Source organism: Ailuropoda melanoleuca, chromosome 14 (genome assembly GCF_002007445.2).
Source record: "Ailuropoda melanoleuca isolate Jingjing chromosome 14, ASM200744v2, whole genome shotgun sequence".
Taxonomy (NCBI): domain Eukaryota; kingdom Metazoa; phylum Chordata; class Mammalia; order Carnivora; family Ursidae; genus Ailuropoda; species Ailuropoda melanoleuca.
The window spans coordinates 34,968,189-34,982,425 of record NC_048231.1 but is presented as its reverse complement, the minus strand read 5'-3'; the positions used below and the strand labels follow the sequence as shown (position 1 = coordinate 34,982,425).

The 14,237-nt window shown below is 44.6% G+C and overlaps 1 long non-coding RNA gene across 5 annotated transcripts; it reads right to left on the bottom strand.

Annotated features, from left to right (window-relative positions):
- Positions 1-4,559: 4,559 nt before the first annotated feature.
- LOC105240859 lies at positions 4,560-13,842 on the bottom strand. 5 transcript variants are annotated; one of them, XR_004620375.1, is made up of 6 exons: positions 11,385-11,893; positions 11,057-11,124; positions 9,541-9,659; positions 9,301-9,433; positions 8,758-8,962; positions 4,560-5,080 (listed from the first exon to the last, which is right to left on the bottom strand). It is a non-coding gene; the product is annotated as an uncharacterized LOC105240859 (long non-coding RNA). The 5 variants fall into 5 exon arrangements; XR_004620372.1 differs by lacking the exons at positions 4,560-5,080; positions 8,758-8,962 and adding exons at positions 11,900-12,019; positions 13,552-13,842 and having other exon boundaries at positions 9,003-9,433; positions 11,385-11,679; XR_004620373.1 differs by lacking the exons at positions 4,560-5,080; positions 8,758-8,962 and adding an exon at positions 13,552-13,839 and having other exon boundaries at positions 9,003-9,433; positions 11,385-11,679.
- Positions 13,843-14,237: the final 395 nt, after the last annotated feature.

Here is a 14,237-nt window from a genome sequence, read left to right as displayed (position 1 = left end):
TCAATCAAGGGAAGCTATGAATGGATCTGATCGCTTTCTGGGGAAATTATAATTGTGTGTGTGTGTGTGTGAGAGAGAGAGAGAGAGAGAGTGTGTGTGTGTGTGTGTGTGTGTGTGTGTGTTTGGAAACAGGAGGCCTTAGAGTTCAGCTTCTGGTTTTGGTACTTGCGAGGGCCCACCTTGATTTTGAGCAGAAATGCCCCATGGTCACATTCCCCAAAGGCCCAGCATTTCGGCCCCTGTTGTTGTCACAGTCCCCAGCCCACAAGAGTCCCTACAAACCCAGTGTGCTCCCAGCATCTTATTGGTATGCTAATGCCCAGAGCTGCCTCGATTTGCAATTCCTCCCTGGAAATGGTATTCAGATTTTCACGTCCCGTTGTGGGAGGAGAACGCCAGGAGATTTTTTTTCCCGCGCCTGGTCAGACAGGTAAAATAAACTTAGCTCTTATGACAGAAGACACACGTCCCCTCCCCGAGGCCTTCTTTGGTCTGAACAGAAAACCAGGAGCTTGTGCAAGTTAAAATACTGATATTCCCGTTTGCCGAAGATGGGGAGGGGGAGACCAGGTTCCTATTACAAACTGTTGTTCTCAATTATTAATTCCCAGCCTTTTGTGCACACTCAAGGAGATGCAGTCTCAACATCTTTACTTAAATTGGGGGCGAGCTCCCCCTTTGCTTAAGATAACCCCTTTTCTTTGCATTTGAAAATAAATGTAAAGTTTACCTTGGGAACAAATGATTAATGAAGTGTTTTCAGTGTACCCCAGCTGTTCACCAGAACAGAAGAATAATTTGATGTTTGGGGTCCTTAAGCCATTTGATGGCAATTGATTTTTTTTTTTTTTGGAGGGGGCTTTCGGGGGTAGGGTGATTAAAGGGTTAATATTCAAATCAGAAATTTGCAAGGCCTGCATAATGGGAGCGCCACCCTCATAACAATAGGAATTTTTAACAATATCCAGCCTTGTTAGCAAGAGAGTTACATGCATTGAGGGCAATCAGTGTGTCTTGTCAGTTTCTTTTTATCTACCATCTCCAACCGCCGAGGAGCCGAAATGAAGCACTTTGGAATTATCAATTTCAGCCACATTTGCATAACAAAGCCCCCGAGGAAGAGGCATGATAAATGTGAAGGACCCCTCTTGGAAAAGGAACTGTCAACCGCGCCCCGAAAGATTCTCCGACCGAGCGCATTCTCCGGGACTGCAGTCAGCGAAAATAAAATGAAAGCATTAAAGAAAGTCATTCTCTCAGAGAGAAAAATCTCCCCCTCTGCACAGAGAGAACTGGATGAAATGACATTATGCATATGAAAATGTCCAGAAAGATGTTTGATTTATGTATGCATTAGATGCAAATTCCATTACGGTGCGCGCGCTGTTGTGTGATTTGGCGCTGAACACATCAGCGCCCTGATCAGATCTGATCTCATTAATTCCGACAAGGAGAGAGAGAGGGAATTGAGAAGAATTTATGGCCTGGACACTTGAAAGAAGTAAATTGTAATTCTGTTTAAAGCTGTAGCGAACCTTTTAAGCACCTTTTATTATAGGAAAGAAGCACTCACTTTTATAACACTGTAAGGACTTACTTAATCTTGTACGGGGGACTCCGGGTCCTCATTTGGGGGGGGGGGAATCTATGACCTTGTTTAGAGAAAAGAAAAAGCGGAAAATGCCTTCTTAGACCAAGATTCAGAGAAAACATCACAATAGTAGGATCAAAGAAGAAACGGTACCTCTGTGAATAATTATGTAAACGCTTAGTTTTAAGGGTCTTTTTTTTTTTTAGTGGCTTAATATTTTCAAATAAAACACCAAACAGTGAATGAATATTTTTTATGGGCCTGGGCGGCAGATTTACATTTTAAAATGTCTTTAACTGCGTTGCAGATAAAAACAGTACTAAAAATATATGATGAGAGATGCCGTGGGACAATTGTCTTGTGAAATCTTCGCTTACTAGGGCTGCGTTAGAAACAACCCATTGCAGACCAAAATTAATGATAATAATAATAATAATAATAATAATAACCCAACTGCCAAAACAGTTTTCAGAGGAAATACATTTCTATAGGGAAGACCCCAGATTGTTTGTGTCTGTCAATAATGATTCGGATCTTTCTTTTGCTCCAGAACAAGACTTTAATAAAAGTCGTTTCCTTCTTTCAGGAGCGATAATCACCCTTCATGGGTGAGATGTCCTGTGTTTACTTGATAGTGAGTGTAAAGCCGAAATTGTCTCAATATGTTACTGCATCGGGGAATCATGGTTCCTCCCCCAGCATTCATGACCCCCTGGGGTGCAGCTTTGCCAGCAAGAGTTGCGTTTCCCCGCGAACCTTTCATCTTCCTGAGCTATGATTAACTGTCTTCCCAGGGCCAGAGTGGGGGCAGAGACTGGATTCGGGAAACCTTAGTTACCGATCATGTTTGATTTGAGATGGAAATGAAGATATGGTGCCGGCAAGCCCCACCCCCCCCAAGTGCAGCCTCCAGCTTCCAGGGGCAATCTGCCCCAATGGAAGTCATTGTTGAGTTTAGCAAATGTTTATCCAAATTGATGCGGCAAACTTACACGTGAACGCAGATAAACAGCGACAGGGAAGGCAAAGTGCTTCAGAACCAGGTGAACCTGTTTAAATGTCACATTTTGTCAGAGGCTAATCCCCATGTCGTTCCTCATTTCCACCCAAACTATAAAAGTATCTTCTGTGTGCTGGAGATATAATTATAGATGGAATGCGCACCTTATTTACATTATGCGTCCGTGTTCCTATCCTCCCATGCTGTCTGTTTTTAAGGACACGGGGAATGCGTGGCATCTACCGGTTTGCCCACATTCCAACGTGTAACACCGGCAAATCAGGAAAATAATTGGGTTTTCCTTTGAGAAGAGAGAGAGGGAAAAAAAAAATTCTTCTTCCTGTGATGTTTTAAAAATTCAAAATTTCCTCATTTATCTCCATGATAGCTCTAACCACACAGTTGAAAGCTATATTTAGGCTGCAGAGATTGTATTTTAGAATGTGGAATTTCAAGTCCTCTCACTTGGAGGACTTGAAAGGGTTGTGCACATTTTGAATAGGATTGTCTGTAAGTACGGGGAAAAAACTTACCTTGGCATTATACAAGTGAGATTTTTTTTTTTCCCCAAGGCGTTTTAATGTGTCTGGGTATGCGTGAAGGCATGCATTGAAAAACGGATCCAGTTTGCTCACTTTCAATTAAATCATCCCTCAAATATACACGGAAGGAAATGTATATATTATATTTCACAAATAATAAGGGGGGCGGCTTTCTCATATCTTCACACAGTCAGACCCTTACACGTCACACACACACACACACACACACACACACACAAGCACATGCATGCACAACACACACACAATGAATGGGTAAGTCTTGGTGATTAAGGTCATGCTGTTTGTTCGTTTCTGCCCTGGCTAATGTGATTGAATTGGAACAATACCTTTGAACTCCCTGGCTCTGATCTGCATACTAATTGATCCCCCGTCCTTGACAATGACCTTTACCAACCATCCACCCATTCTGTGCCCTGTTCAAAAGTTGCTATCAACATCCAGCAACAACAAAAAAAAGGTCCCTTTATAAAGAGCGTGTCTTCCAGCAGTCTGTTACTCCCTAGCTCCCCCTGCAAGATGCTTTAAGAAATAAAAAGTATTTGTGGGAGACTGGAAAACAGATTCAGCCAGGAAGGCTCACGCTTCTGATCTGGTAACCTCAAGAGCAAGAAAGAGGGAACCTGGCTTTCGGAACTAACTCCTGTGCGTGTCACAGTTTATCCTAAAATAAAATGTTGTGATAATAGTCTCCCCGACAAAGTGTTTCTACACACGGTCTTTGAGATATCGGAAGGCTGTGTATGGATCTTGTCTTCCTAGTATCAGGGAATAGGACCGGTTCTGCCTCTATTTAGAATGTAGGTATTTTGTTCATCATGGATTTTTGTGCTTTAATTTTGATTTTTTTTAAACACTGCATTAAACGCGTATTTCTCCTGAAGACTGAATTTTTGGCTCCTACTTAAATCTTTCATCTGAGGTTCTTGCCTTACCCGGGCCCCAGCCCTGCCAGGTGGCATAACTGAAACTCTGCTATATTCCTAGGGAAGTCTGGAGGAAAAATAAAAAATAAAAAAAACTAAAAAAAGTGCATTTTTTCCAAAAACTTATACATATTTACCTACAAATTTAAACGGCATGACAATATCTGAAACTAATATAACACCATATGTTAGCTATACTGGATTTAAAATTTAAAAAAATAAATGGGCTCAACAATGAGGTATAAGTAATATCTAGGAGGACTCTTCAATATCTTGTTGAGATAAAGACATGCTTCCAAGGATACACACACACACACACACACACACACACAAAGGTATTAATCCCCAAAAGCCAGGCTGTAGGCACCTTTTAAAATCCTGCTGTGTAGTAATGAATTAACCAGTCTCTAGAAGATACCAGGGTCTCCACTATAAACCAAAGTTACATTCTTGCTGTAGCCTTGAAAAGAAACAGACATCTCTTCTGAGGACAAGGTGTATCAAAATCATTTATTAAAAGCAATAGTAGTATCAGTCCTAAAGCAAACGCTTAACCAAAATAAAACCACAAAACCTTTTCTTGGGTATTAGATCATCGATTATATCAGAATGCAGGATTTTCTTGCAATTTGCCTCAGGAACAAATGGAAGAGGCCAGCACATCTGGCCGTGAACACACATGTTATTGCTGAAATAAGCCATCAGCTGATTCCCAGGACCCCTCAACCATGCTCTCTCCCGCCAGCTCTACCTGGGTCCACCTGCTATCAGCAGAAGAGTACGCAGGTGCCAAACAAAAAGGCCACCTGCTTTCTGTAATAGCCACATCACACCTACAAGACTGACCCTTGTCTTCCCATGACTTAGAGGCCAGACACTGGTCCTTTTTGGCCCAGCGAGACCCCAGGGTCGTGACACATTGTGTACCTCACATCCACAAGTACACTTGACTTCCTCGTTTTCCCATTTCAGTAAGTAGATACTTTTCTAAGAACATGTCATTCTAAAAAAAAAAAAAAAAGAGGAAAAAAAACTGTAATTTGTCATGAATTTCAATTACCAAAAAACTTTTGATTTTTTTTCCTTTTTCAAAAAAAAAAATTGGCATACCTCCAGGTTTTAAGAATGTGGTTCACGCAGAAAATGACAGAAAGATAAAGATGTGTGTGTGTGTGTGTGTGTATGCGTAGAGAAAAACCTCAGAACATACGGGTTCATAGAGGCCTGGCTGGGTTTTAAGCCCCGAATAAAGGTTCCTAGTGACATGGGTAAGAAGGAGCATTTTGTATTTATGTGGGGCGGAATGTTCTGACAGGTTCCACAGTGTCTCTCGGAGCTGACATGTCACAAAAGTGACTCTCGGCGTCCCAGAGTTGCGTACACATATCAGGAAGCTAGTCTACACTCACAAACTCACTGCACATAAAGGGTTTTGGAGAGGAAATAAAGAATCATTTTGCGATTGGAAACTATGAGGGGATTTTTTTTTTTCTCCTTTCAAATACACAGAATACTTACCAAACGGGAGCAGAACTTTTTTTTTTTTTTTTTTGAAATGTGCAACTGTGTGAAACTTGTCTGGTTTCAGATTTACACAGAAATTTGGAATCATCTTGTTTTCATCCAAACAAATTCAAACTGAAGAGCTTCTTAACTAAGCTGGGAGCATATTTGCACCAAGAAACTGATGTTTCTAATTCATTAACCTACAAGCATTTGGTACCAGTTGAACTTACTGAATGTGCCTAACTCGGTGACTTGGTTTTTATCGTTCTTCTTTGTCACTGAGGGCTGACGCCCCACCAGCACCATCCCGGGTACGAGGTGGGAGATATCCAGGTGATGTGCCTCCTCTGTTTTTAAGGAACAATTTGGAATTTTTGAGGAGCTCAGTACATAGCTGGAGCTGAATGAATGTTTATCAAGAAAGTAAATACATAGCACTAGTCACTTTAAGTTGTAACGTGAGATAGTGTCTAATGACGAGGCCGAACCGAACGGTTCAGATGATTCCAGCAGGAGTTCAGAGGTCAGAGGAAGCTGGGATCGTGGAAATAGCCACACCTTCCTAGCACACAGCACCAACTTATAAAGGGTTTTGAATCCGGGATCATGCCTGACCTTCTGCACAACCCTGTGTGATGGCGAGAGACACAGAAGAGGAAGTCCCTAACTTGGTGGGGCTTCGTTCTGGTGTGTGTGGTGGGAAGATTATGTCCACTGTGACACACAGGGGTACATGCCACGGAGAAAAAGAAATCATAAAGGGGATCTGGAATCCTAAGGAGTTCCACGGTGGCGTGTAAGTTTCTGTGTGCAGTGATTCAGAAAGCTCTGGAAAGAGAGGTGACATTTAGGAAGGACAAGAAGAAGCAGAGGGAGGAGCCACGTGTCCCTCTAGAGGGAAAGAAATGCAAGTAGAGGGAAGAGCAGGTTCAAAGGCCTGGGGGCAGAGCCTGCTTGGCACCTTCAGGAAGAACGGGAGAGGGCTGCATTTGGAGCTTTAAGACCAAATAAGGGGGGGGGGAAGGGGGAGGACCCATGCAGGACCTCTGAGGACAGTGAGGATGAAAGCCAGGGCGGAGCTCTGAGCATGGAGCCCCAGGATCTGAGGGTAATGACAAAGCCCGGCGGAGAGCTTAGCTCAGAGGTGCGCACGCTCAACCCGCAATGGAAAGCTCTCATGTGAATGTGACCAGCACAAGTTGAATGGAGAGCCTCAGAGTCCGAAATTCAAGACTTCCACTTTACAAAAAGAAGGTAAATAAATATGCAACAAAGAGGGAGAGAGAAAAACTAGTGGGTCCCCCCATTTTCCATTGCTCTGATGTACAATACATTCATACATTTTTTAGCTCAATCATGTTTTTTCAACATGAGCTGGTGAGCGGAGAAGGAAAGAAGCAGCAGAAAGGATCCTTCCTGTGTCCTGTGTGAGCTTCACTTTAAAGATTTTCCCCTGGACTCCCCTAAATGGCAGGGGTCCTTCCAGGGTCCCACTGCGGACGGCCAGGTGGTCAGGCTCCTGGATCACAAGATTCCCAAGAGATGAGCCAGAATGCAGATTGGTCAAGAGTCCCCACCTCGGCCCCTCAGCCCCTCATTAAACTAGATTGAACCCAGTTTTCTTATCTGTAAAATGGGATCCCTAAGGCAGATTCCAGCTACCTCCAGACTGGTGGGGGCACAAAGGGGGAAATAATGAATGTGGAAGGGTTTTGCTAGATATAAATGCAATTATATTTCTAAAATAATATATAATTATATCATTTGGTTTTTTAAAACAGGTGGAAATAAGAAAACTAAAGAGTGAGCAAACTGAACACATCACCTGGGCAATCTATGCTGATTATAAATATATGTCTATTGTACAATGTAAATTTAAAAAAATACATATAAAAAGCTTAAAAATAATAAAAATTACTTTAGATTTACCACCCAGAAAAAAACAAAATTTCGCTATACTTTATATCATATTTCCTTCTAGTTTCTATGTTTAAAAAGTAAATATACTTACACAAGTATTTGTATGTATTTATATCATTCCTAGTGTATGTGTATATATAATATGACATCACCATGGCTACGTTATGTGACATTTGCCATAGTTAGGTCTTATAGCTGTATCCTATCATATGGCCATATTGTAGATGCAATATATAATAGAGTTATAAATTATTTCATAAGGTTTTAGAATATACGTATACACTTATGTATATATATAAAATGCAGATTTGCATTATTAAATCTATTATTATAAAATTAGTACCAATTTTACTTTCTTTAAAAGTAGGTAAATCACATTATTGTTAACAGATCACCAGTACAGGGGTGTCTGACTGGTCAGTCAGTATAGCATGTGACTCTTGATCTCGGGGCATGAGTTCAAGCCCCACATGGGGCATAGAGCTCACTAAAAACAAAGACAAAAGCAAAAAACAAAAAACAGCAGTACAAAGGCAAAGCCTTCTCCCACCTCTACCATTTTTCTTCCAAAAAGCAGTAGTTCTCATTGATTCATGATAACATACTGGACGAACATTTTGTACCTTTCTTTTTTCACTTAAAATAGAACGTCTTCAAGATCATCCCATATCAGTACATATGTAAATCTGCTTCTTTCTTTTTACTAGCTGCATGGTATCCCATTGTAAGGATGTTGTATGTTTTATTTCATCTACAAATCTAAGTGAAGTTGTTTCTAACCAATCACAATCCCAAACAAAACCATGAAGAGGACATTTTGATGACTCTGTGTCAGTACAAAAGAAAGCTAAATTGCTAAAATGGAACCAGGTTAAAGAGGAGGAATCATGTTAAGTTCAATACCGATGGGCCAGCTTCTCCTGTTGGAGGATGTACTGATTTACCACTTATGCGCATGGTATATACAATGTCCTTTTTCCCATTCTTATTTGCATTTTGCATTTTCCTTATTATGACAAGTTGAGAAACTATTTTTAATAGTCCTTTGTGTTTGTTTGGTTTTTTTTGTTTGTTTGGTTGGTTTTTTTGGTGAATTGCCTAACATTTTTCTCTCTTTTTTCCTTTGGATTGTTTTCCTATATTAATGATTTACAAGAACTCTTTATATATTAAGGAGATTAGTCTAAGATATATTACATGTGTTACAAAACAGGAGTTTGGAATTTATAAAAAGTAAAATGTATCCATCTTTACCTTATGGCTCTGGACCTCGTGTCATGTTCAAAAAGGCTCTCCTAATTCTGAGAAATTACACCAAAGAGTGAGGAGAAGTGCACCATCTGGTAGAGAAAACGGCTCGCATGCACAGAAGGCACAGAGCCCTGGAGCGGCTGGTAGCATTCATAGGTAGGAGAGTGATGTGGGACAGGCCAGATGAATGAAGTGCAAGAAAAAAGATCTGTGGGAGAAATTGAAAACCTCTAAATGACTCCATCGGATCAAGGAAGGAACGAAACCAGATTTATGCTCTGAACACATCACAGTGGGATGAGTAAGGGATTGGTGGGGGCCAGGGAGGGAGCAAGGAGACCCGGAGCCCAGGTGAGCGGTGCTGGTGGAGTGGAGGAGCTTGGGGCTGTTCGAGGGGGGAACGTGGGTGAAGTTGGGGCATCTGTAATGGGGGAAGCTGCAAGGAGAGAATGCTAGGTGGACGGAGATCCCATTTAAGGTAGCAGGAAACACAGGAGGTGACAGGTGCCAAACACTTCACTCTGGAACATGCTAATCTCAAGGCACCTTTGAGAAAACCACAGGAATCCACGTCAAGAAGGCAGCCGTCTGTAGGAGGTGATGCTCGGAAAAGAATGACGCAGGTACTCGCAGTCACATGGGGAAGTGACTGAATCATTCCCCGTCACAGTGTCCTCCTCTGTAAAATGAAAGACATCACTTAGAAGGAGAGAAAGATGCGCAACTCCTAGCAAAGGTCATATGGTTTTAGGGGCCACCCCAAAGACCTCATTTTATCTTACATACCTCTGTGAAAACCGTATCTCCAAATACAGTCACGTTCTGAGATTCAGAGTAAGAATTTGGGGACACATGATTCTGCCCATCTCCGTGTATGTGGTGAGTTTCAGGCCCTCGGCTTGGCCCTGAGGATATAGGGTGAGTGAGTTTCAACCCTTGCCTTTGGGGAGCACAGGGGGACAAATACACAAGATATGATCAAGTAATCGATCGAGTATAATCCATCAGAGAGAGCTAGGTGTGCAATCTTTGTGGGAGAGCACCCGCAAAGTTGCATCAGGCAGAAAGTGTGCTCTACTGGGGGATAAGTATAAACACCCAGGTGCGTCCTGACTGCCAAGAACGCTGGGTTTTTTACCTTCGTCAGACTTTAACCCACAGTGTCCTATTTCAGGATTTGCAAAGCATTTTCACACCAATAATCTCATTCAGTCATCCAAAGGGCCCACAAGGAAGACAGGTTAGGGGTCGCCACCCTGCTTTCCTAGCTGGGGAAACTGAGGCAGAGACAGGTGCAGGGATGCAGAGTGCCCATGCAGACCTCCTTCCGGATACCATCCTGCCAACCAGGAAAGCCACGTACACGCGGCAGAGACTTTGAGACAGAACAAGAGCTGGGAACCCTGAAAAGAAACACCCAGAAAGTCCGTTCTGAAAACCAACACAACAATGACAAATGCCAACCTTTCTGCCAAATTGCAAAGAAGATTTAGACCCCGCTGGCTCTTCCCTGCTGCCCCTCGCAACAACTGCCACTGCAGGAGCGGTGCCAGCCGGCCACGAAGGCAGGCCCCTCCAGCGCTGGTGAGTGCCTTAAGGCTCTTCAATGGCCCCCCATAAAGTGACTCTGAGACGAAGAAGGTGTAATTAAGCAATAATGACCAGGCAGAAGTCTTTCCGGGACACATAATGGCATGTTAAAGGCTCCAATCTTGACCCTCTAGCTGTCTATTACGAGGCTGGTAAAGACAGATAAACAGATCGTTACGGCCCCTATAAACCTCGGACATTAATTTGAAACACTCCTGTTCATCGTGCTTCGGTCCTGCCTCTTGGCACTCGAGGTGGGTCTTATTTCTACCTTCTTTACGTTGTCATTAGCGGCAGGGAAGCTGGAGAAGCAGACTCCGGTTTTGTCTCTAACTGTACTTGACTGGTTAGGATTGCAAGAAAGACACCTTTCCCACCCCTCCAGCCACCATCTTCCCGGACTCGGCATCTCGTGGAGACATTACTTCTTGATGGAATTCCTGATTGAAGTGGGAAGGTTCCTCCTCTGAATGCGGGTGTGTGTTTGATGTACTTGTGTGAGTGTACATGTGCATATCTGTGTGTGTGTTTGTGCATTCGGGTGGATTTGCCGTGTGTGTGCATGTACGCACGTGCAAGCTCGTATGTGTAGGGGTGTAGCAGAAAGGGCTGAGTGAAGAGGTGGAGAGGTAGGTGCTGAGACATTAAATGAGAAAATCCCCAAGGCTGGTCTGGGGCTTCCGAGCCCCCAGAAATAAACCCGCATGCTCACCATTTCTCCCAGTACGTGATTACGGAATGTCTCCTCCAGGCACGAGTGCTGCAAGGTCGGCTTATATTCTGCTGGGAAGAAGAGAGAAAATAAAGAAGCAAGCAAATGAAAGAGTGAGACGGTTGAGTTTGCAGGAAGTGCTAAGCAGGGAGTGCAGCTGGGCGAGCCGGAAGGGTCTTTGGGTGGTTGGGATGAATTTGGAGCTTAGATCCGGTGGTTGGGGACCAAGGCTCTGAGTTCCAGGCTGGAAGAAGCAAGCAACAGGCCTTGCGGCAGGAAGGAGCTGGGATGCCGTTTCTCAGAATTAACTCATGTTTCTCTCACTCACCTTCCCCAGCCTTTCTCAGTCCTTTGCTGCTGCTGTTTTTATGATGAGCTTGATCTGTTCTGTGCTCTGGAGAGCAAAAGAGTCCCATGGCCACACTTCGGCCATTTGGTAGAGGGGACCCTGAGACAACAGCGATGTAATCCAGGAAGTTTTCTTTCCAACTTTGACGAAGGCTGGCCAGTCCTAGACCAGCTGTCAGGATTCTCCAGGCACTTGTTACATTAAATTCCTGCCTTACATCACAGAGGTTCTGGGTTCATTTCGGGCTCTTGTCTCCCGCTTGGCAGGAACTGAGCTAACAGCAGTCAGAGAGGGAGAGAGACACTGAGACAAATTAAGACAAAAGTAATCGCAGGGTACAAATGAAGACACCTTGACTGACAGGGCAGCACACTCCGCTGCACCAGTGCCGGGTGAGCCGACCGCCCTCACATCTCGCTGGCTGACACCTGGGCCCAGAGACTCTGGGGCGAACCCTGCCCCCCTCCCCCGGAGGCCCCTGGAGGACCTGGCACCTGAGGCAACATCCGGGCCCATGCAGGCAGCCCCAGCCAGTTGAGAGATGGCAGGATGCTGTCCCCTGTTGGGTGCTGTGGTCTGCCCAGGCTAGGGCTCCCAGGGCAGGCGAGGCTCTCCTGAGAAGAGTAGAGAGAGAACGAAAGCTCTGAGGGCATCTCTGAAACTCTTGCGATCCCTCAAGGACCCTTACAACGCCTCATTTGCATCTCCAACCTCGGTATCCAACACACGGCCTGACACATACCATGTGCTCAGTAAAAATTTCCATGCATGCGTGAATGAATGAGTGCAATCCTGCTTCAACAAAGATGCCATTTGGATGAGCCACCCTGAACCTGCCTGTCCTCACCCTGGGATATCAGAATAGAGGCTGAGATGAGGTCTTTGGTCTGTCGCCTCCCAGAATTTGGAGAGCAGCCCAAGCCCTGTCCCTGAAGGAGGCGCGCTCCCCAACTGCAAGTGTGATGGAGCCTACGTGCAACTCACAGGAAAGGCATGGCACTCACGCTCTTGAAAAGTCAAACCCCCACATTCCAGCACCGATTAGAATTTGATTATCGAGGAAGCAGAGCGAAGTTCCTCCAGGTGAATTGCACGGGTGTTAACTGAATCCTGTTTCAGCAAAATGTGGTTTCTTTTTTTTTTTTTTAAAGATTTTATTTATTTATTTGACAGAGATAGAGACAGCCAGCGAGAAAGGGAACAAAGCAGGGGGAGTGGGAGAGGAAGAAGCAGGCTCATAGCGGAGGAGTGATGTGGGGCTCGATCCCACAACGCCGGGATCACGCCCTGAGCCGAAGGCAGACGCTTAACCGCTGTGCCACCCGGGCGCCCCAGCAAAATATGGTTTCTTATCATGTTTAGCATTTGAGTGGGCAAGTCGAGGGCCCATTGGTCCTGTTACCACCACCAATAAATGCGCCTGCCGTGCCTGCCAATGCTTCACGGTGCTAGACTGCGTGGCTGGCCATAAGCCTTCACCCGCCCTGCTTCTACGGGCTCATCAGGGGTGGGTGGACTTTACCCTTCGACTTTGGTTTTGGCCATCAGATTGGCTTTGGCCAAGACTGTAGAGGCAGAGGTGACAGCATGTGAGTTCTGGGCCCGAGTCTCAGGGACCTGGCGTGTTTCTGCTTGTCCTTTGACTCTTCCGCCCTGACCCCGAGAAGGCCATGCGTGTCCCGGGGGAAAGGAGCAGGGCCGATCCAGCCAACAGATGCATGAGCGGCGAATGCTAATTGTTGCAAGCCATGTGGTTATATGGTTGCCTGTTCCTCAGCAGTTTTATGTCAATAACTAATTGCTACATCCCCGACTCACTTTTTTTTTATTATTATGTTCTGTTAGTCACCATACAGCACATCATCAGCTGTTGATGTAAAGTTCCATGATTCAGTGTTTGCGCATAACACCCAGCGCACCATGCAATACGTGCCCTCCTTACTACCCATCACCGGGCTAGGCCATCCCCTGATCCCCCTCCCCTCTGAAGCCCTCAGTGTGTTTCCCAGAGTCCATAGTCTCTCTTGGTTCATTCCCCCCTCTGTTTCCCCCCCCCTTCATTTTCCCTTTCCCTCTCCTTTTTTATTGTTGTGTAACAAATGACCATAAACATAAAGGATTAAAACATTACGAATTAATGACTCACAGATTCCCTGGGGGTGGGTTAGCTGGGCGCTTTTCTCAAAGTCTCAGCAGGTTGCAATCGAGGTGTTGGCCAGAGCTAGCCCCTTCCAAGCTCCCTGGGTCTTGGCAAAATTCAGTTCATTTGTCTGTAGGGCTTCTACCAGAACCTTGTCGTTGACCTTCCCCTGTAGTCCCTGTCCCGGCACGGCACTAGGCAAACAGGAGAACGGCTCTGCTTTTCGATGTTGACCTGATCAGGTCAGGCCAAGGCAGGATAATCCCCCTTTCGACTAACTCAAAGCCAACTGACTGCAAACCTTAATAACATCAGCAAAGTCCCTTCCCCTTTGCCGTGTGACCTCATCACGGAAGTGACAACGATCGCACACACAGGTCTGTCCCTTTCCAGAGAAAGACATTTCTGTCTGGTGAGTACGCCACAGATGTCTTAGAATCCAGCCTACCAGTGTCCTCATCATATCTAGTGACGCAGAACCCCGTTCTCGCCTCGCCAAGAGTTTCTTTGGGAGAATTTTATGTTGGTGGTCCAAGGAGGCTTCCATCTCCAAATGTAAACAGTTTTGTGTTTTGTTTTGTGTGTGTGGTTTTTTTTTGTTTTTTTTTTTTTTTTAGATTTTGGTTTTCTCCTCCATCCCTTTCCATGAGAATTTGACAAATTCAACAGCATGAATTTGTAGGCTGAAGAAA